The sequence below is a fragment of the Nyctereutes procyonoides genome, unplaced genomic scaffold, assembly GCF_905146905.1.
Source record: "Nyctereutes procyonoides isolate TBG_1078 unplaced genomic scaffold, NYPRO_anot_genome, whole genome shotgun sequence".
NCBI lineage: Eukaryota > Metazoa > Chordata > Mammalia > Carnivora > Canidae > Nyctereutes > Nyctereutes procyonoides.
The window spans coordinates 10,496,774-10,521,379 of NW_026575051.1; the positions used below are offsets into that span (position 1 = coordinate 10,496,774).

Below are 24,606 nucleotides of genomic sequence, written 5' to 3' on the forward strand. Positions count from 1 at the left end.
TCTGCATATGGGGTAAACTTGACAGCATATTAGCTTTTTGCTTCTTTAATTGCCATATTTTAAAAATATGGATCAACTGGAGCTAAAAAACATAACCACTATTTAAAAGCATTCTACTATATTAATATAACTAATATAAAACTAAAAGGTAATGAGATCTTCAATTCATGCCTTTTGTTCTAGAAACTTCTAGATTTATCCCTATTTTTTTTAAAAGTCTTTGTATGAGATGACTGAATATTAGAATCACTTTCAAAAATCTATAGTTTCAATACATGATTGTCTTTTAATTGGACTAGTCCAATTTTTTCTCATGTAGCAAATTTCTTAGCTGATCCTAAATGCGTAACTGCATCATCAGAATAAAACTTCTGGGGGAGAAATCAACAAAAAAACAAATAGGAAAATAATAATCTCCTTTGGGGGAATTTCCATTTCTTCTGTCTTATAATCTTTTTCAGTTCTTAACTAGGGACAGTGGAATAATCCTGCCTGGTCTTGGTGAGACCAAGTGGCATAAATTCCAGCTTCAGAGAGAGTAGACACTATGGTAACATGCTGACAGCCTTCATTTACATAAAAGAATACTAATTACGTGGTATCATCAACATCTGCGATTCTGCTCACTGCCATATGCGACAGCGCAGGGTATTTTAACCCTTCAACTTACTAAGTGTACCCTAAATTGCATGTACCACAAAACTCGTAAAGATTGCTTGAAAAGGCACAGTGAATACATTTTTATAAACATTAAAAATGAATTTTATTTTCAGCTAACATTTTATTTCCAAGAGACATGGGAAAATATAATTTAGTACCAACATACAATTAAGGAAAAATGAAAGATATAGTTAACCCAAAAGGGAATAATGCTATATCCTAGAGTATTATGCAGGGTTCTAAAAGGCTGTATTATAAATAGGATGAAACTAGCCTTCTGAATTTTGAGATGATGGCTAAAATAAAAAGATAAAAACAATAAATATAAAGTAAAAAGTCGGAGCAGAGCCTGAGAGGGATGAGGTTAGTGCAAGAAAGTGTTCAGAAGCCCTCTGCTAAGGCAGTGCATGTGTGGGGATGTGGCTGAGTGGCTGGTATCCCTACATGCTGTCACCCTTCTTTACCCTCTCTGATTTGAGGGGGGTGGAGGTTACCTATAGGTCAGAGCCTGGCTCAGGGACTCCCATGGAGGCAGAATTCTGAGAGGCTTCAGAGGCTCCGACTAAATGTGTTCCTTGGCTCTCTGAGAGAGAGCTGGGAAGGATGAACAGTGAAAGAGCAGTGGCTCTTGGCCACATGTTATGGTATGCTGATGTGCTGGGTGTGCCTGAGCCCTGTGAGCTGTGTTATTGCTCACCTGGCCTCAGTAATCAAGTACTGGTGTTCAAGAATGAGTGTCTAATCGTGGGCGACAGCAGATTTAAGGCTATGCCTATGTGGTAATATCTCTCTCACTTGTATTGGGACCTGACTTCTTCAGTTAAATAGGAGTAGGATTCATCTAGGGAGTTCTGGACTGGGCCTACAGGTCTGCTTTGCCCAGGGCAGGGGCTGTGCCTGTGGCCCAGCAGGGAAATGACAAAGGCAGTACAACCATCAAGGAAAAAACAATCTGCTCTGTAGCAAACACCAACTTCTCTGACCATAGTAAGAGCTAGAGTTAGGTGTAAGCCCTCTGTTCCTTCAGTCTCTGCTCTCTTTTGTTCACCTTTCACTCCAGGTACACACATGCCCAAGTCTCTCCTGTCTAGACAAAGAAAGAGAGACATACAGAGAGAGATACACAGACACAGGTTTGCCCTGCCTCTGGATGATCACTGACACTGTTGTTAGGCTCATTTTCCTTCTTCTTACTTTATTTCTGGCAAGATAATGTGCAGCTGCATCTTCTTCACAGCTCACTCCTTAACACATTCATTTCATAGAAACTGTTTTTGCAAAGGTCACTGGCAATTTCCTTATAGCTGAGTTCATTAGCCTGAATTTTAGGCTACTATTCTCTGGTTTTCTTCCTCTGTCTGAAAATACTTTCCCTGTTTTTATGTCTTTCTTAAAATGAAGGATTTTCTCAGTGATTTCACCTATTCCTAGAATACTTAGTATCATTTCTATAATGTATTTTAATTTTTAGGAGTACTTTTTAAAAAGTATTAATATAGTTTATATACCATAAAATTCACTCATTTAAAATGTACAACTAGGGGCATGTGGGTGGCTAAGTCAGTTAAACATCTGACTCTTGGTTTTGGCTCAGGTCATGGTCTTGGGTCCTGAGATTGAGCCCAGAGAGTCAGGCTCCACACTCAGCAGGGAGTCTCCTTGGGATTTTCTCTTTCTCTTCCTCTCCCCTTTGTGCACACACTCTCAAATAAATAAATAAAATCTTTAAAAAAAAAAAACCATACAACTCAACAATTTTTGGTATATTCAGAGTCCCACAAGTACTTCTGAGTATAAAATCTTCCTGCAGAGTCTCCACCTTAGGCTGAATTTTCACATTCTGATACCTGCATTACAGTATTTGCAAGATGAAGCTATTGAACATGTTCTGCACTTTTTGTTTGTTCATTTGGTAGCTGAGATGACCATGGGCTGAGATATATACAGTTCCATATAGGTCTCCAGGTGTTCAAGATACATAAGATGACTGATGGGGTTAGAGATGCCATCTGTGGAACAAAGCTAAGCTAGCTGGCCTACAGATCTGGCTTTTTGATTGATTAGCCTAATACTCTTGCCACAGAGATCTGTGCCTAAAACTTAATCCCTTGTACAGGATGATAGTAGACTGGGGACAAGGTGGCCACAAAAGAGTGCTCCCAAGAAATTCTGAATCTACAGGAAACACACACACACACATTTGCGTGCACGCGTATGCGTACTCTTAATAATGTTATCTGTGACTCCACAGAGAAGTGGCAGCTAAGAGAGGATAACCAGGTTGGCTGTGCAAGCATTAAACAGGTCTAATTCAGAGCTACCTCCCAATGAGAGGGGGCTATTTGCTACAACCTGATGTTGTTTCAGCAATGGTCTACCTGACAAGCTAGTGTTAAATAAAGCAAGGTCCAAACTAAAGACTCCCACTTCTACTCCATTGCCATATGGAAAATTTCTATTGCTACCACTAAGAGAATCAGGGATATTAACCTTTAAAAATCTGACCACAGGAATCATGGTTTGTCCCTGCAGGATGCCTCCAAAATACTAGGTTCCCCACAGCAGCCAGGCAATCATCAAAAATGTATACATATGTCAAAGTGTGTGTGTGTGTGTGTGTGTGTGTGCATAATATATATATGCCAAAACTTCTTGGATTATGCCCTTTAAGTATGTGCAGTTTATTGTATGTAAGTTACACCTTAGTGGAGCTATTAAAAATTACACTAACACACACCAGTGAACAATTTACCCCTAACGAAATAATGGATTGAGACAGCAGCTCCTTATACTACTAGGCAAAAGCTGGCAGGAAACTATCAGGAGTGGGTAGACTGACAATACCTGACCCCAATGATCAATTTTACACTAAAAGCAGGATAATCAGACACTACAAGTGACATGCTGATACAATATAATAAGGGGTTCACAGTAGCATCACCTATAAAGTATTCTGGCTGAAAGAACTGAACCTGAGTCCAGTGAGGCATTTGGATCTAACTACTAGGGTATGAGAAATGTGGGAAACAGAACATGCTATCACAAAGCTGCACTTAGCCAGATTACCAAATCATAGTGTGGCAAATGCTATAGGATCAATGATCTGGAGTCTTTTTTTTTTTTTTTTTTGCTTATGATAGTCACAGAGAGAGAGAGAGAGAGAGAGAGAGGCGCAGAGACACAGGCAGAGGGAGAAGCAGGCTCCCTGCACCGGGAGCCCGATGTGGGATTCGATTCCGGGTCTCCAGAATCACGCCCTGGGCCAAAGGCAGGCACCAAACCGCTGCGCCACCCAGGGATCCCTGATCTGGAGTCTTTAACAGATAAATGGCATAAAGAAAAAAGGGGATGGGGAGATGGAACTACTATAGACTATATGAAACCTAAAGGCGTATCAACTACATTCAACGTGTGATTCATATGTAATCCTGATTTGGACAAACCAACTATATAATATTTTTCAGATAACTGGAAAAAATGTTTTAAAATATTGTCTGTCTCGACCTGTATCACTATGTATTTTTTAACAAGCTCATTGAGGTATAAGTGACATACAATAAACTGCATATGTTTAAAGTACACAATTTGATAAGTAAAACCACCACAATCAAAAGAATGAACACCTCTATCACCGCCAAAATTTCTTCATGCCTCTTTGTAATCCTTCCCTCTCCACCACAACTGGAGACATTTAAACACAGACTAAGTATCGGAAAACATTCGGTATGGTAGTTATAACTTTTTTAGTCTTTATATGTTAGAGACATCTCAAGTATTTATAGATAAAATATGATGATGTATGGAATTTTCTTTAAACTATTCTGGGGGGGGACGGCAGGAAGATAGATGAAACATTGTCAAAACATTCATAATTGTTGAAGCTGGTTGATGAGTATATGGAGCTCATTATACTATTCTCTTTATTTTAGGGTATGTTTATAAAGTTCCACAAAAATTGTTTTAAGCAAAAGGAAATCTTGATACAGACCTATCATAAATTAGAGAAGTTCTGAGACCTTTCTTCTCTATCATCATTTTACCATCATATCTAGTTTTACTTTGAAACACACCCTCCCCACTCCACATGAACATACCACATCAGTTTTTCTCAGCAGCATTGGTTCACAGAAGGTAGGTGACAAAATACCCTTTGGTCTGGGCCTCAAACATACCCTCCTTTAGGACCAGGTGGCAACTTCTTTGCAGGCCCTCCAAAGTTTCTTTTAGTTAACTTTACCAGAGTTTTGTCCATAAAAACTTCTGAGTATTTTTGTCTTTTGGGGCCACAAAGCCACTTTAGTCAGTCTGTTGAAATGCTCTTGCTTGGTCTAATGTTTTCTCTCTGAAACTGCTTCTCCTTTATTGAAAAAGAAAAACCTCTTTTTTTTCACAGTTCTCCTTCCTAATAACTGATAATGCAGATATCAAGGTATCAAGGAGTTCATCTTGTACCTTCCTAAGTCTTACCGTGGTTCAGCAAACAGTAGCATAAATCTCTGACCCTGGGCAAACACAGGTTACTCCCAGACCACATGATGTTTGGCAAAGCGGTTGAGACTTTGGAACAGTCTTCTCAGAGAAACAATGTTTTAAATATCATGTGGCCCAGTGAAAGCCCATCATGTATCTACAGTATAGTACTAGAATACTAGCACTACCAGGATGGAAGCTAACTACCAAATGTATTATTTTGAGAAAATTAATTCAAAGTTTTAACTTGAAATGCCAAGAATTGCTCTCCCAGCTGCAGCTCAGGCAGTGAAATTGGGAAATCTCCCTCCTCCCACTTCCCCACGGCTGAAGAGGGCTTTCCACACATGGCCATTTGTATGGAAGACACATATATATGTTAGGAACTGCCTGTAGAGGGGGGGGAAAGAACAATTTCTGTGAATGGAAAATAAATCTGACTAGAATTTACAAATGGACTGTCAGGATTTAGATGCCAGTGTTGGTTATTTCAGTGGCTGTTCCAAGAAATGGGAACCTCCTCTTCCTAATGTCTTGTTTCTTAAAATGATAGCAGTATATTTAGTTCCATGCCTTTGCCATCAATACACCAAAGCACATCTTTCAGGACAAAGGGCCCATCATATTTTGCATGAGCAGAGACACAATTTTTAAGCACTTTATTTCAAGAGCAAAGACGACAAATATCTAGAAAGAAGAGACCAAATACAAAGGGTATTTGTTACATACATAGAAAAGGAGAAAACTGGAAGCTACAAAGAGAACACTCAGGCGCTTCAATGGAGAACAGATTAAATAAATTATAAATTGGCCATAGAACGGAAACCATCAGTTGTTTTTTGTTTTGCTTTGTTTTATAAAGAGGCAGACCTATTTGCACAACAATTCAAAATACAATATGTTAAAAAAAACAAAGGGGTAGAATGGTGTATATACCATCATGACTGTTAAAAAAATTATATACACACACAACCTCCCCCTCCCTCTCTGTTACATGTGTTAAGAGATTAAACACACACCCTGTGGTGGCAAACTGGAGGTGGAGATGGAGAGAAGACTCAGTCATTAACTTTTGTACCTTTTGGGAAAAAGAAATCATGTGTTATCAATTTTTAAAAAGGATATAGCACTGAGGAGACTGTTTCAACAGTCTTAAAAACTCAAGAATCAGCAAGATGACTGAAGATAAGCACAGAGCATCCATGGTTTATTATGTTTTCATTAGAAAAGAAGATATAGAGACAGGAAGTCGGATGATATTTACAGTATACGGAGAACCTACGGAATTATATTCTAGTAGCACTAATCATTGCACAGGGAAAGACTCCCACTCCCTCTCCATAAGCTTATGACTAGCAAAGTGCAGACCTCTTTAGCTTATTGCAGAGTGGCAATATAGCAGAGCTTCCATTGGTCAAGTGTCAATCATTTGAAATTTCATATCAGCCAAGGTACCAAGGTAATTTCTACTCTACTTCCCTCAGGGCCACTACCAAAAATTGTCCAAAGAAGTGATTTCTGTGGGAAGACTCTTGCCTTTCCCAACTCTCAAGAGATCTTCCCTTCCTTCAAGGACCAGCTCCTCACATAATTCCAGTTTACTGGTCAGCAAACTATCTCTCTCAACACCTAATCAACCCCTCTGAAGGAGTATGAGTGTGAGAGTGTGAGAGTGTGTGTGCACTAGAGGTTGGTAAGGCAATTGGTTAAATGGCGGAGGACCCTCCTCCAGACCACTCCAAGTACAAAACCCACACCATAAGCCTCAGCTTGTCAAGTCTGTAAAATGGAGAGGCAATGCTATCTACTTCAAGGAAATGTTCTTGAGGGATGCTCAAATAAGATGGCCATTAACTGCACTCTGAAAGTGAATGCCTCTAAGTAAAGTACTGGCTGACTTGGCCATCTTGTCACCTATCCCTGAAAACAGTTACTTTTGCTTCCACTGGGCCTACATAAAGTTGGGCTGGCTAAGTGAGCAGCTTATAGTAATTGGCTGTCTGATCTTGATTTTATCCAGATAGTTTTGTTTAATATGGCATTCATAATAAAATACCCTTAAACAAGATATTAGATGATTATTTTGTATTAAAAATGAGAAAAATCACTATTTTTCCTAAGCAAATTAAATATTTTTTCTAATATTATTTATTTTTCTTAGGTCTTTAAGACCTTTAATAGCAACACAAAGCAAGGAAAGTAAAAGTCCAATGGAAATGTTAGAAACAAACCCATAGCACCATAAAATGCAGTTGGATGAAAGAAGCAGAATCAGTCTCCGCTCCCTCTCCAGTGGGGGTATGCCCATTGAATATTTACAGGTCCCACAGAATGTGCTGCATGGCAAAAATATAAAAGAGGCATTCTTTCAAATAAGGCATAGAAGGCTTTTCAAAGACATGAACTGTGCATGAACCCTCATCTCTCGTATAAGAATAAAGCAGCAGTGCTTCTGGGAACTCAACTATAGTAAGCAGACAGGAGAAAAGAGGGCCAGTGCACACACCCAGGCAATGAACCTCATGTAGTTTAAATCCCACAAATCCCAGCCACCTCTGCTCTTATTTTAAAGAAACCAACCCTTCTACCCTGCCAATGAGTCTCACTTTTTGGATTAAGACAATGACATCTTCATTAAAGGCAAATATAGAATCTTATAAGGGAAACACACAAAGCCAATCAATGATTAACAGCTAAGTGCAGATTAAATTACCATAGCAGGAAGTGAAAAGCAGAGCTCTGAAGGACAGGGTGTTATGTAGATAGAGTGAGGAAGAAACTAAAGAGGGAGAGAAAGTCTGAAACCCCACAGAAGGAAAGACTTGAGTCTTAAGGGGTAATGGACATCAAGAAGGGATGGTCCTAAACAAAATATATGAGAACACAAAAAATAAGCTTCACAACTTCACTATTTTTTTTCCCAGCAACTCTCCCATGTTGCCTGTGGTCACTGTGCTGAACATCGTACATACCACCAAATTACATCAGAGATATATAATGAAATAAAGAATGTATGTAATTCATTAGCTCAATACATATGAATAACTAGAAAAGTAATTATTCTAAAGTTAAACCTTTCATTTCTGAACATGTGTTGTCTGAGCCTGACTTCTTAGTAAATTAGTAAAATTTAGTTAAATTTCAGTTAGTTATTTTTTAATTTTTACTATTTTTTAGGAAGGAGGGATGGGGGAGAAAATCTTTATTTTTAAAGATTTTATTTATTTGACAAAGAGAATGGAGAGAGAGCATTAGCATGGGGAGCAGCAGGGAGAGGGAGAAGCAGGTTCCTCACAGAGCAGGGAGCCTGATGTGGGGCGCAATCTCAGGACCCTGAGCTGAAGGAAGGTGCTTAACTGGCTTGAGCTACCCAGGCATCCCAGGAGACAGAGAATCCTAAGCAGGTTCTATGCCAAGAGCGCAACATGGGGTTCAATCTTACAACCCTGAGATTGCAATCTGAGCTAAAATCAAGAATTGGACACTTAACCAACTTAGTCACCCAGGTCTTCCTTCAGTTTGTTATTTTTAAGTTAATAGTCACTAGCTGGCTATAACCCAAGGGTAAATAAAGTGCCCATCAAACCACCTTACTCACCTATACCAAACTTAATCAAAACATATATATTATTACTATACCTACTCACAATGAGAACCTACCTGAACAAATTAAGAACTAAACTGCTTTGAAGGAACTATTTTTTAATTTTTTAAATTAAATTTTAAAATTTTATTTAAATTCAGTTTGCCAACATATAGTATAACACCAATGCTCATTGAAGGACTACTGATTAAAAATATCTAATATTGGCAGAAGCAAAATAATAAATGTTACATATCCAAAAGACCAATCAACAGACCTCTAAGAGACCATTTAATGCATTACTAATTCCAATTAAAAGTCCAGCTTATAAAAAAAAAAAAGAGTCCAGCTTATGAGTCTGCTGGTAGAGAAAATATATCACAAAGGTCCAAATATGCCCTAGACCTTAAGAGGAAGGAGGGCAGGACCATCAAGGTGTTGGTGTCATTGAGTAGGTTCAGGAAATAAGGAACTTTTGGGGCACCTGGGTGGCACAATTGGTTAAACATCCAACTTTTGGTTTTAGCTCAGGTCATGGTCCCAGGTTTGTGAAATTGAGCCCCACATTGGGCTCTGTGCTCAGAGTGGAGTCAGCTTGAGACTCTATCTCCCTCTCCCTCTCTGCACCCACCTTCAAGTAAATAAATCTTAAAAAAAAAAAAAAAAAGGAATAAGGAACTTTGTGTTCTCACATGATAATGATATCAAATATCTCCAAAACAGTAAACAAGGATTTATCTTCTGAGATTGAAATTAGAGGAAAAAAAGTAGTAAACATAATAATGCATCCGTTAAAAATACCAAAACCCTGAGATCTGAGTGACTGCAGAGTTCTGGGTCTCCCAATCCAATCAAAGTGACCCACATATAACCTTAGAGGTTATATGACTGTCCTGGACATATAAGCCTAAACCTGACCATAGACTAGAGGCCACAGGCAAGAGAGAGCATCCTCAGAGTAATAATTAAAGTGTTCTTTCTACATGGGGAACAAGTCCCCAGTCTGTAAATACAACTACTTGAGCCTGGTGGTGTCAAATGAGGGCCAGATACCATTCGTCACCAAAACCATTCAGCAAGACTTCCTTTGCATTAATTCCTTGCACAGAAAACTAAAATTGATTTTTCCATGTAGCTTGCCATCAGGGAGAAAATGTAATGACCACCAAGTTATAGTATGCTTCACAGTTATATTTGTCACTGTAAATGAATCTTCTAATCATTTTGACTACACAAGTCAGTTCCTAAGAAACTGGACATCCTAACGTGTTCCCACAAAATTGAGGTTCTGAACCTTTAGAGTTAAGGTCTAAACCCTAGTTATGAGTTCACCAAGGTAATGCCATCTGCAAGGGCCAGTAAGAAGCTAGCTAACTAGCTAGGGGTAGTTCTCTATCTAGGATCCCTCCAAGTAGAACATAGTTGGAAAAAATTTGGCTAGGGCCAGATACTTTCTAGTATTTTTATAATTAACTTGCATTATAATTAACTGAACTATCATTTGCTGGACATTACTATATCCAGGCACTGTTCCAAAACTTAATGCGCGTCTAGTCTTCCTGACAACCTGATGAAGTAAGTGATTTTAAACTCATTTTAAAAAGAATATAAGGGCTCACAGAGAGGTAAAGAAACCTTTCCAAGGTCACACTGCTGGTATATGGCTAAGCAGTGAGGCAGATACCAAAGCTGGCTCTTAACCAAATATGACTGCTACTGTCAGAAGTTTAGATTTTTACAATCTAATGTGACATATCTCATTTAGCTATCATTTGCTTGATTAGTAGCTTAATGTTGAACATCTTTTCAAATAATTATTAAACATTTTGTTTTCTCTTTTGTGAACTGACAAAACATACATTCACCACTTACCTAGCATTCACATAAGAACTTACCAGAACCAGTAAGAACTAAACTGTCTTGAAGGTGCTATCAACAGAAATATATCCACTATGCAGAAACAAAGTAATAAGCATTATAAATTCCAAGAAATCAACTAACCTTTGCCTACTTTTGGAGCTGGTTGTTTGTCTTTTCTTTATGAAAGGAGTTCTTTATATATTCTGGATATAAGACTTCTGCTGATTAGATGCATTGTAAATATCCTCTCTCAGTCCGATGCTGGTCTTTTGTTTTAAATAAGATTTAGTTAATGCAAACATATGAGGGCATTCCGGATGGCTTGGCGGTTTAACGCCGCCTTCAGCCCAGGGCGTGATCCTGGGGATCCAGGATCAAGTCCCACGTCAGGCTCCCTGCATGGAGCCTGCTTCTCCCTCTGCCTCTGTCTGTGCCTTTCTCATGAATAAATAAATAAAAATCTTTAAAAAAAAATGCAAACATATGATGCAATTTAGGATTTTGTATTTTATGAAATCCTTTCTTTACTCAAGGTAATAAAGACATTCTCTTTATAGTATCTTCTCAGTTTTAAAGTTTTACATTTGGATTATTAAAATACCTCTGGACAGCCTGCTTCTCCCTTTCCCTCTGCTTGTGCTTTCTCTCTCCCAAATACATAAACAAATCTTTTAAAAAAAGTAAATAATGGGATGCCTGGGTGGCTTAGTGGTTGAATGCCTGCCTTTGGCTCAGGGTGTGATCCTGGAGTTCCGGGATTGAGTCCCACATTGGGCTCCCTGCATGGAGCCTGCTTTTCTCTCTGCCTGTGTCTCTTCTCTGCCTCTCTCTGTGTGTATGTCTTATGAATAAATAAATAAAATCTTTTTTTAAAAAAGTAAATAAAATACGTCTGGATTTATTTTCCTATTCTGTTCAGTAGGCTTATCGGACTAGACCCTTACCAAGACCACACTATTCTGATTACTAAAGAGGCAAGTTCTGCAAATCTTGCTGTTCTATACTGCCCCCTTCAAGGATTCTTTTTCAGTGTAGCCTTAGCCATTTTTGCCTCTTTACCATATGAAATTTAGGATAAGCTTGCAAAATAATTTTTTTAAATCCTTTTGAATTTTTGATTGGTATTCCCTTGAATCATAACCTTATTTGGGGAGGGGCATCTGGGGGGCTCAGTCAGAATAGCATGTGTGACTACTGATCTCAGGGTCATGAGTTCAAGCCCCATTTGGGTATAGAGGTTAAATAAGTAAAACTTGAAAAAATTTAAAAACTAAAATGAGGACAGCCCGGGTGGCTCAGCGGTTTAGCGCCTGCCTTTGGCCCAGGGCGTGATCCTGGAGACCCGGGATCGAATCCCACATTGGGCTCCCTGCATGAAGCCTGCTTCTCCCTCTGCCTGTCTCTCTCTCTCTCTCTCTCTCATGAATAAATAAAATCTTTAAAAAAACTAAAATGAAATAAAATAAAACCTTATTTGGGGAAAACTAACTTCCTTATGATAGCAAGTCTTTCGATCCATGAACATGGTACTCTCTGTTTATTCAGGTCTTACAATAGGTTTACTACACAAGACTAACATATTTCTTATTTAGATACTTCCCAGATATGCTACAGTTTTTTATGGCTATGTGAATAGGATCTTTTTAAAAATATGCATTTAATAAACAGCTATTGCTAGCTAATGTACAGGAATGTGGCTAACATTTGTATTAGGTTGAATCATATGAAATGACTGATATTTGACCATTTTTATCGACAAATAATGTTAATTTCATATGGTTCAACCACGAAACTGCTGAACTTCTATTAGCTCTAATAATTTGTCAATTTTCTTGAATTTTCTATGGATAACCACATTTTCAAATACAGACAGCTTTGTCCTCTCTTTATTATCTATATCTTTTATTTCTTTTTCTTGTTTTCTGGCATTTGCCAGGAACTCCAGTTTATTATTAAATAGAAAGATGATAGTAGGTACCATGCCCTGTTTCTGTCATTAGAAGGAATGGGTCCACAGTTTTAGTATTAAGTATGATATCTATCATAGGGAGTTTTGCTTAACTTTGGGTTAAGGAAGTTCCCTTTTATTTCTAGTTTGGTGAAAAGGAAATTTTAATCAGACTAAATATTAAAGTTCATCTAATATTTTCTTCTGAACTTATTAAGAAAATTATATGATCATACCTTCTTAAAAATTAATTTGTTGGATTATGTCTGTGGTGGATTTTCTGATATTGAACCATCCTTGCATACAATGACAAAAAAACACATTTGGTCATAATGTTTTATTTTGCATTTTAATATAATGATACATTTTTTAAAAGATTTTATTCATTTATTCATGAGACACAGAGAGAGAGAGAAAGAGAGAGGCAGGGACACAGGGAGAGGGAGAAGCAGGCTCCATATAAAGAGTCTGACATGGGACTTGATCCCGGGACTTCAGGATCACGCCCTGGTCTGAAGGTAGGCACCAAACCACTGAGCCACCCAGGGATCCACTATAATGATATTTAATCTGTTAATATTTCATTTAGAATTTTCACATCCATATTCAGAAATGTGATTAGTTTTTCATTTTCTTCTATTACCCTTCTCTGTTTTTATAACAAAATTACTCTAACCTCAAAAAATGAGATGGGTAGCTTTACCTCTTTATCTCTTCTCTGAAACAGTTTAATTCCTCCATGGTTTATCTGTTCCATGAAGGTCTAGTAAAACTTACCTGTACAGCTGTCTCTTCTTGGCACTTTTTAGGACTGTTTTTGTGGTGGATGTAGCTAAGTTCAAAGCAAGACTCATTATTTCCTTCCAGTGATCACAGGTCTTCAAACTTTGGGGAAGTCTGTCTCGGTAATCCAGTGTCTATTTTTACCCCTGCAGAAAATCTTTGTTTTATACTTTCAAAAGTATTCAAGTAAATAGTAAGTTCATGGTACAAAAGAGATAACAGTAAACAGATCTGCAAGCAATTAATATTTTTGAAAGCAGTATACACACCAGTGCTAGCTAGCCAGGAGATTCTAATACACTTATACTACTTTCACAGGCCAACTGACCTTCAGAGTATAACAGGAAACTCCAAACAGTAACCTAAATTATGGCTACAAAAAGTGATGCTAGTATTTTTGAAGTAAACTGATTATTCCCCTTCACCACTAGCCCTTCTGAATCCACTAGCCTTCCAAATCCAGATTAACATTAACCATTGCTCCAAACAACAAAAACCCACAACTACCACGTTTAACAGCTTGCCACTACCTGTATGATAAAGTCCAAGTCCCTTAGCCAGAATTTTATAAGTATTTCAAACAATCTGACTCCAGGTAGCTTTTAATATTATCTCAAACCCTTTCTTTGTATGCAAACAACCAGTCAGACTGGTCTGCTCACCATTTACTCAGAATCCTGGTAATACTCACTTCCTTGGAATACTATCCTGTCTGCTCTATACTTAGCTTTTTCCTGATAACTTCACTGCACACTGAATCTCTCCGTCAAAGAACACCTCTCATTGCCCACAACCCTCAGCTGTTTATCTAGTTTCCTAACCATAATCCAAGATTCTTAAGGCAAAGGATGCACCACTTTTTACCACTTCTTACCCACAACTCTTCATATAAAGAAAAACTAAGAACTTGATCCTAAATCTTCCCTGGGCATCTTTTACTCATGTTAGTTGCCTGTCTCTTTAATCCTAGGTAGAACTCCATCACTTTGACAGATAAGCTGAACTATTCTCTACTACACAGAGATGATTATCTTTTGAAGTTCTATGATAACTGCTCACATCACTGATTCTTCCTAGTTCTAGTTCCTTTGCAGGACATTTTATAGGACTGTCACACTTTTATCGCTACATATGTATGTACTGGTAAATGCCTACATCTTAGTTAAACAAAATTGGGTACATGCTGTCAAAAAAGTCCACTGTTTAAAAAGAGCTTTCTAGATAGTTCACATACATTGCATATTTCTTGCAAGAGAGAAAACAAGCACAGTAAGAATGTCCTTTTTTTTTTTTTAAGATTTTATTTATTCATGAGAGACAGAGAGAGAGGCAGAGACACAGGCAGAGGGAGAAACAGGCTTCATGCAGGGAGCCCGACATGGGACTTGATCCCGGGTCTCCAGAATCAGGCCCTTGGGCTGAAGGCGGCGCTAAACTGCTGAGCCACCCAGGCTGCCCCAAGAATGTCATTTTTGATAGCTCCCAACAAAGTGACATATTTGAAAGAAGTTAGTTTCTTTCACCTAGAAACTCACTGCTATTACAGGGACTGTGTTGTTCACAGATACCAGCTTCCTGAAAGGGCATTTCTGGCAACAAATATTTTATCACTACAAATTAATTCAGTTAATACATATTATTGGGATTCCACCTATGATGTACCAAGAAATATGCTTTAGGCACAGAAAACAGTCAAAACAGGATTAGCAACATTATAAAATATTAATTAACTCAAATGATTGACTATTCTGATGTCTTAAAACACTAGAATAAACATAATTCAATATTTTTAATTCTTTTTGATTAAAGATCATGTGGTACTTCTAGTCACCTTTCCTTTTTTTTTTTTCTTTTTAAGGATTTTATTTATTCATGAGAGACACCGAGAGATAGAGAGGCAGAGACACAGGCAGAGGGAGAAGCAGGCTCCATGCAGGGAACCTGACTCAATCCTGGGGCCCCAGGATCACGCCCTGGGCTGAAGGCAGACGCTCAACCGCTGAGCCACCCAGGCATCCCTAGTCACCTTTTCTGACACTCTTTTTTTAAGGGAAAGGGGTTGGAGGTTCCTTTGACTTGAAGTCTAGTTAATGAAAAATTCAGATGTTTAGGGAGGTAAATTTGTTTATTGAAGATGTTTCCTTATTAATTCTCATAGTTGAAATAAATGATTAATAACTTAAGAGTTACAAAAGGTGATAAAATGCTTAAGCACCAATGTACAACACTGCTCTAAAGGTTATTCCATACTCTAACAATATAAGGTTTTAGAAAGTGACTCCAGTTTGAAATGTGGAAAGAAATATAAAAAATTCCACATGAAAAACATAGCAAGGCTTGTCTCTCATTTGTTCTCATTGGTATGACTGAGAATTTCCTTATACTTGCCATACATCACAGGTGAGAATCTGGGCTCAAATAAGACAGATGTGGACAAGATTATCAAAGTATGGGTTTAAGGAAAATAAGAAACAGTAGCAAGACTTCTATACACTACTAGGGGCCAAGTGATAAAGAGTAGGCTAACAGTTAAACTGGAAAACATTTATTAACCTGGTCCAAAACTGCAGTGTCTGATTTCAAAACGGTCTTGGAAGTGTCTCCTAAAAACCTATTGTAGAATTGTGCCTTCTTCACAAAACACTGTCAGTGATGTAAAATGAGACAAGACTAGAAATGTTAGCAGGTATACTAACATATTAACAAACAAGGATTTATTTTTGTTCCAAAGATTTTATTTAATTGAGAGAGAAAGAGAGCTAGAATGGGAGTGAGGGAGAGAGGCAGAGGGAGAAGGAGAAGCAGACTTCCCTCTGGGCAGGGAACCTAACATGGGGTTCCATCCCAGGACCCTGGGATCATGACCCGAGCTGAAGGCAGATGTTTAACTGAGCCACCCAGGTGCCCCAACAAACAGGGCTTTAAAGTCAAATGCTCACGTTTGAATAGCTAAAAATACTGAAACACACATGCCCATCACTAGGAAGACATCAATGTGGGCAACGAAAAGAAATACGTCTTATCTTAAAGTCTTCATGAGTTTCTCTGCAGAATAGGGCATTCTTAGATTTTCCATGTCTTTGAGATGTCTGGCCCTTTGATTCTCAAATTTATAACTATCTACTTCATTCCTGCTTTACCTCACTCTAACATAACATCAAATACTATACAAGAAGGCTCCCAGGCTGTTGACAAAATGTGAACAATGATTATATGATAGTAACAATAGTAATTATTAAGATACACCAAGGATCAAGTATTTTTCACAACTTTTCTGGGCCCGAAACAGCAATATACCATTATTCCCATTTGATATATCCTTATATATCAAAGGCTTGTGTGTACACAGGCTTATAAAGGCTTATATCCTTGTATACGAGGATATCCTTATATATCCTGAGGCTTTCTTATATGTTAAATAACTTCGTTAAGAACATATAGTTAGAAAAGAATTCAACTAGGATTCAAAAGTAGTACTGCCTATCTTCAAGTTTTGTAACATTTGACTGTATCCAAGATATAGGAAGGAAAAAAGGTAATGCAACAGTAGTGATAGGCAGAGGGTGGCAAGGGAAAGAAGTGGTGGCTATTCTTGGAGAGGTGCATCATTCTGAGACCAAACCACCACTAAAATCTTCGATCTAAGTCTTTATCCACCATCAAGGGCGCAATCCTTAGGTTGGAGCACACAGCTTACCACAGGATTGCTATGTCTTACACTTACTTGGTATCTCCCAGAGTGGCAAAGGCTTAGCAGTACCTTATGGATGAGCTGATGAATAGATGGAAGGAGACAAATACATATTTAGCATGCAAAGGAGGTTTTAGCCAGGTCAGAGAAATGCTTGTGCCATTAACATGTCCATTACAGGGATGCCTGGGTGGCCCAGTGGTTGAGCATCTGCCTTTGGCTCAAGTCGTAATCCCGGGGTCCTGGGATTGAGTCCCACATCAGGCTCCCCACAGGGAGCCTGCTTCACCCTCTGCCTCTGTCTCTGCCTTTCTGTGTCTCTCATGAATAAATAATATCTTTAAAAAAATGTCCATTACATGATTGTGAAACACAGTCATGAAAGCCAACTTGATTGCAATTTATTTTTGCTAGGTTATTCACGTGTGGAAAATGGCAGGCATTAGGATATACACACAACTATTGTTTTAAGAATCAGAGAATGCAAGTTAACACAATATAGGAAGAGTTTACAAAATGATATAAATTGAACAGGTAGGAAGCAAATTAACAAAAGTAGACAGGAAGTGACAGGCAGCTGAGAAAGAAGGTTTTTTGGCTCATAGAGAACACTAAGTCTGTCTTTATAAAACAGTACCCCCCCAAAAAATAATAATAAAATAAAACAGTACCCAAAAGACCTGAAATAAGACACCTTGACCAGCAGATATGCAGTTTTTCCTGTTAAAATCAAACAAAACCACTTCCATTCTCTGATCTCCCCATTTCCATGATGAGTAGTACCATCACTTTCCCATATATCTAGGGTTGAAAAGTTCTGTCTCATCAAGGATACCTTCCTTTCTCTTTACATTCTATGCACTCACATTAAGCCAAACACCCATAATTTAAAAATTTGCCGTCATGATGCTGGAAGTAATGTCTACCCAATCTACTCAAAAAGCCCTTTCCAAAAGTAAATGCTCTAAAAATGTCCACAGCACCTTAATATTTTCTGCTTAACATTTAAGACTTTAACCACCTGACCCCTCTATTTCTGATACTATTTCTGAATATCTTGGTAGGCTTCCTCCAATGTAGACAAATTAAACTATTCATTGCCTCCCAAACATACTAACACACCTTTGCCTTCTCACCTTTGCTTATATTGTACTCCTCCTCTAGGAAGAGTCTCTATACTCTTTTCTGTTCATTTATTCATTCAGTAAATAATTTGAGTAACTATTAGGTATTCTGTTGGCCCTGGAAACATAGTGAAAAAAGGCAAGTCCTTGTCTTCAGGATCTACAGAGGCTTATTATTCTAGGTTCAAGATTTATGTCCTGGGCAGCCGGGGTGGCTCAGCAGTTTAGCGCCACCTTCAGCCCAGGGCCTAATTCTGGAGACCTGGGATCGAGTCCCACATCCGGGTCCCGGCATGGAGCCTGCTCCTCCCTCTGCCTATGTCTCTGCCTCTCTCTCTCCCTGTTGTCTCTCTCATGAATAAATAAATAAAATCTTAAAAAAAAAGATTTATGTACTTATGAAGTCCTACTCTAGGTTCCTATTGCATTTTTAGCTGAGCATTTATTACAGTCTACCAAATACAAGTACTTTTAATTTATAAATCTTGTATTGGCCAGAATATCTACCAATTACTTTAGGGCAGCTTCTATTTCTTCATATTACTAATGCAAAACAAGACGCTTTTAAAATAAAAAGAGGGAATGGAGGGAATGATATCAGCAAAACAGGAGACTAGGAAGTTACAGGCCCTCATTCCTCAACAGAGAAACTGAGTTCATAACATATGGATCAGAACACCTAAGTGAGAATTCCAGAGACCAACTGAGAAGCTATAACATCCAAGTCATTGTAAAACCAGGAAATTTCAGCAAAAGGGGAAGAGAAATTTGTTGTATTCACGTGCCCATTCATATCCCTCTCCCTACACAGCAGAGCATGGAACAACTATGAGGAAAGATCCTCAACAAGGACTCCTTTCTCTGGGCCAAAATAAGAGTGGACAATGCACCCAACATTCTGGCTCATCTGAGGGTTCCCTGAATGAGAGATTTCTGTCTCACCAGACTCAGCACTGACCAAACTGGAGTCAGAGTTTGGGAGCCATTGAAAAGACAGAGGTAATGGTTATGTTTGAGGTACAGTTCTGTAGGCAGACATTAGGGGGAGCAAGAAATCAGAAAAGGTTTTAGGGATCCTAGAACCAGCTGCACTAATTGGTGAAGGTCCTTCCCTACTCAAATCTAGTACACAAAGACTGAGATAGGTGATTGTTTTATCAAAGTTAAAATCTCAGTAAAAAATTACAAGGCAGACAAAGAAAAAGTGAACAAAAGGCCATTAAACAAACTGTAGAAACAAACTCTAAACAGATGCACGTCTATGAACTACTTGATGAAAAATTTATAATAACTCATAAAGATGTTCAATGAGGAGGTACCTGGGTAGCTCAGTTGGTGAAGTGTTCAACTCTTGATTTTGGCTCAGGTCATGATCTCAGAGTTTTGAGACTGAGCCCCATTGTCAGGCTTCTGGCTGGATGTGGAGCCTGCTTAAGATTTTCTCTCTCCTCCTCCTCCTCCCTCTGCCCTCCACTCCTGCTCTCTCTCTCTCTCTCAAAAAAAAAAAATGTTCAATGAGCTAAAAGAGAAAACAGACAACTAAATGAACTCAGAACAATAATACATAAAAAAAAGGAATATCAAAGAGATGGAAACTATGAAAAACAGAAATTCTAGGGTACCTGGGTGGCTAAGTCAGTTAAGGGTCTGCCTTCAGCTCAGGTCATGATCCTAGGGTCCTGGGATTGAGCCCTCCCTGCTCAGCATGGAGCCTGTTTCTCCCTCTCCCTCTGCCTGCCACTCCCCCTGCTTGGTGCTCACTCTCTAATTAATAAATAAAATCTTAAAAAACAAAACAAAAACCAAATTCTGGAGCAGAGGGGGTGCTTGGGTGACCCAGTCATTAAGCAGCTGACTTTAGCTCAGGTCATGATCTCAAGATCCTGGAATCAAGCCCTGTACTGGGCTCCCCACTCAGCAGGGAATCTGCTTATCCCTCTCCCCCTCTCTCTGCCCCTCCCCAGTTTGCGCTCTAATAAATAAATAAAATCTTTTTTTTTAATAAATAAAATCTTTACAAAAATTTAAAAAAAGAAATCCTGGAGCTGAAAAATACAATAACTGAATTGAAAGAAGTCATTAGAGGGGTTTAACAGCAGATGTGATAAAGCAGAAGAAAAAAGCAGCAAACCTGCATAGGTCATTTGAAATTAAGTCAGAGACACAAGAAAGAAAAACGAATGAAGAAAAGTGAAGAGAGACTTAGGGACTTATAGGACACTATTAAGAGGACCAATGTAAACATTATGAAGTCCCAGAAAGAACAGAGAAAGAGAAAAAGGTAGAGAGCATATTTGAAGAAATAATGGCTGAAAACATCACAAATCTGAGGAAAGACATGGACATACAAATTCAAAAAGTACAAAAGATTCCAACTAAGATAAATCCAAGGAGAACCACAGCAAGATACATCACATTGTTCAAAGCAACAAAAGAAAATCTATTTGTGGGAATCCCTGGGTGGCTCAGCAGTTTGGCGCCTGCCTTTGGCCCAGGGCGTGATCCTGGGGTCCCGGGATCGAGTACCGCGTCGGGCTCCCTGTATGGAGCCTACCTCTCCCTCTGCCTGTGTCTCTGCCTCTCTCTTTCTATGTCTATCATAAATAAATAAAATATTAAAAAAAAGAAAATCTATTTGTCACATACAAGTGAGCTTCCATATCATCAACAATGATTTCTCAGCAGAAACTTTGTAGGCTAAAAGAGAATGAGAGGCTATATTCAAAGTGTTGAAAGAAAAAAAATCTGTCAACCAAATATACAGCAAGATTATCCTTCAAAAATAAAGGTGTAATTAAGACTCTCAGATAAGAAAAGCTGAGGGAAAGAGTTCATTACCACTAGTCCTGCTCTACAAGGAATGCTAAATGGAATCCTTAGAAAGAAAAAGATAACAGACAATAACATAAAAACATATAAAAATATAAAGTTCTCCAGTAGAAGTAAATAAATACATGGACAAATATAGTAACCTGTACTACAGTAATTTTTGGTGGATAGAATTTAAATGATAAAAACATTTAAAAACTCTATCAATTTGTTAATGGGTATCCAATATATGAAGATGTAATTTCTAACATCAATAACAAAGTATAGGGATGCCTGGGTGCCTTAGTCAGTTAAGTGTCCAACTCTTTTTTTTTTTAATTTTTATTTATTTATGATAGTCACAGAGAGAGAGAGGCAGAGACACAGGCAGAGAGAGAAGCAGGCTCCATGCACCGGGAGCCCGACGTGGGATTCGATCCTGGATCTCCAGGATCGCGCCCTGGGCCAAAGGCAGGCGCCAAACTGCTGCGCCACCCAGGGATCCCCAGTGTCCAACTCTTGATCTCAGCTTAGGTCTTGTCTTGGGGGTTGTGAGTTCAGGCCCTGTGCGGGGCACCACCTGGCTGGGCATGGATACTACTTAAAAACAAAAAACATAAAGTGTGGGCAGCTATAGAGAAGTAGAGTTTCTGTATGCCGTTGATGTTATCAGTTTAAACAGAATGCTATAGCTTTGAGATGTTTTATGTAATTGTAATGGTAACCACAAAGACAATATAAAATATACACAAAAGGAAATGAAATAGGAATAAAAACATCAATGCAAAAAATCAACAAAACACAAAGAAGGTAATAAGAAAGGAAATGAGGGACAAAAAAAACCTCTAAGACCTACAGAAAGCATTAAAAAAAGGGCAATAGTAAGTCCTTTACTATCATAATTATGTTCAGTGTGAATGGATTAAACTACCCAAAATCAAAAGACTCCCTGTTTTTAGGCAATCTGCGTTTAAAGATTTTCAAAACCTTAAAAAACAGGATCTAACTATATGCTTTCTACAAGAGATTCACTTTAGATCTAAGAACACACAGAGACTGAAAGAACAAAGGGGAAAAAATTTCATGTAAATGACAACCAAAAGAGAAAAGGAGCTGTTATACTAATATCAGACAGAATAAACTTTAAATCAAAAACTGTTACCAAGAGGCTGCCTGGCTGGCTCAGTTCGAAGAGCATGCGACTCTTGATCTCGAGGTGGTATGAGTCCCATATGGGACATAGAGATTACTCAAATAAATAAAATTAAAAAAAAAGAGACAAAGAAGGACATTATAAATGACAAAAAGTCAATTCACCAAGATTTAGCAATTATAAACATTTATGCACCAAACCTCAGACTCCTAAATATATGAAGCAAATTTTGACAGACTTGACTATAATACAACAGACAGCAACACAATGAGATGCTTCAACACTCCACTTTCAATAATGAATAGAACAACCAAAGAGAAGATCAGTAGGGAAATAGAGAACTTGAACATTATAAACCAACTGAACCTAACAGACAAAATACACTCTACCCAACAATAGAATATACATTCTTCTCAAGTGCACATGGAACATTCTCTAAGAATAAAATCCATGTGAAGCCACAAAACGAGTCTTTACAAATTCAAGAAGACTGGAATTATGCAAAGTATCCTTTCCAACACAATGAAATAAAACTAGAAGTCAATAACACAAAGGAAATTGGAAAATCTTCAAATAAGTGGAAATTAAACAGCGCACTCCTAAATAACCAAGCGGTCAAAGAAGTCACAAGGAAACTTAGAAAATACCTTGAGACAAATGAAAGTGAAAAAACAACATAACACAACTATGGGATCCAGTGAAAACAGTGCTTTTAAAAGTAAAGTTTATGGGCAGCCCTGGTGGCTCAGCGGTTTGGTGCCGCCTTCAGCTCAGGGAGTGATCCTGGAGACCTGGAATCGAGTCCCACATCGGGCTCCCTGCATGGAGCCTGTTTCTCCCTCTGCCTGTGTCCCTGCCTCTCTCTCTCTCTCTCTCTCTCTGATGAATAAATATATAAAATCTTAAAAAAAAAAGAGTAAAGTTTATAGCTGTAAATGTGTACATTAACAACAACAAAAAAAACTCAAATCAACAACCTAAATTTACACCTCAAGAAACTAGAGAAAGAAGAATGAACTAAACCAAAGCTAGCAGAAGGAAGGAAATAATCAAGATTCGGTTAAAAAAACAGAACAGGAAAAGGAAAGTAAATGAAACTAAGAGTAGGTTTTTTGAAAAGATCAACAAAACTGACAAACCCTTACATAGACTAATTAGGAAAAAAAGAGAAGACTCAGATAATTAAAATCGGAAATGAAAGGGAAAATTACAGCCAACTCCACAGAAATAAGAAAGATTTTAAGAGAATACTATAAACTACATACAAACAAATTGGATAACTTCAAAGAAATGGATACATTTTTTTAAAAGATTTTATTTATTTATTCACGAGAGACACAGAGAGAGAGGCAGAGACACAGGCAGAGGGAGAAGCATGCTCCATGCAGGGAGCCCGATGTGGGACTTGATCCCCGGTCTCCAGGATCACACCCCAGGCTGCAGGTGGCACTAAACCGCTGCACCACCGGGGCTGCCCTGGATACATTATTAAAACCACACTCTAGCAATCTACACAAGACTGATTCATGAAGAAATAGAAAATCTGAGAAGACTGATAACCAGTAAGGAAATTGAATCTGAAATAAAAATCCTCTCAATGGAATATAGTCAATGGTATTGTTGGTTGTTTTTTAACATTCTTTTCTTTTTTTAAATATTTTATTCATTTATTTGAGAGGGAGAGCACAAGTGAGGGGGTGGGGAGAGGGAGAAGCAGGCTCCCGACTGAGCAGGGTGTCCAATGTGAGTCTCGATCCCTGGCCCTAAGATCATGACCTGAGATGAAGGCAAACACTTAACTGACTGAGCCACCCAGGTGCACCTAGTCAATGGTATTGTAATAGCATTGTATGGTAAAAGGTGGTAGCTACACTTGTGTGAGAACAGCATAACTTACAGACTTGTTGAATCACTATGCTGTATACCTAAACTGATGTAATATTGTATGCCAACTATACATCAATAAAAACAAACAACCTCCCAAAACAGAAAAGCCCAAGACCAAATAGTTTTATTGGAATAGACACAAATACATGAGAAGACATATCATATTCATTAGAAAACAATATTGTTAAGATGTCCACACTACCCAAAGTGATCTACAGATTCAACAAAATCCTTATCAAAACCCAATGGCATTTTTGGCAGAAATATCATCCTAAAATTCATATGGAATCAAGGAACTCCAGAAAACCAAAATGATTTTCAAAAAGAACAAAGTTGGAGGATTCATACTTTCTCATTTCAAACTGTTACAAAGCTTCAGTAATCAAAACAGTGTCGTACTGTTATAAAGACAAATAGACCAACAGATTAGGACAGAGAGCCCAGAAATAAACCCTTGTTTTATGGTCAAATGATCTTTGACAAGTATGCTAAGATCACTCCATGAGGAAAGGATAGTCTCTTCAACAAATGATACTGGGAAAACTGGATATCCACATGCAAAGGAATGAAGTTAGATCTTTATCTTATACCACAGACAAAAATTAACTCAAAATGGATTAAAAACCTAAAACTATACCA

At 38.2% G+C, this 24,606-nt stretch overlaps 1 protein-coding gene across 3 annotated transcripts in view; it reads right to left on the bottom strand.

Moving 5' to 3' along the window:
* Positions 1 to 24,606, bottom strand: part of USP49 (ubiquitin specific peptidase 49) — a 91,407-nt gene that overhangs the window by 13,037 nt on the left and 53,764 nt on the right. The window contains exon 1 of one of the 3 annotated variants that reach the window (XM_055329945.1): positions 13,299 to 13,375. The exons of the other annotated variants lie outside the window; for them this stretch is intronic. The gene's annotated coding sequence lies outside the window, so the exon portion shown is untranslated. Of the gene's footprint in view, positions 1 to 13,298; positions 13,376 to 24,606 lie in introns of those variants that run through there. 3 annotated transcript variants of the gene reach the window in all.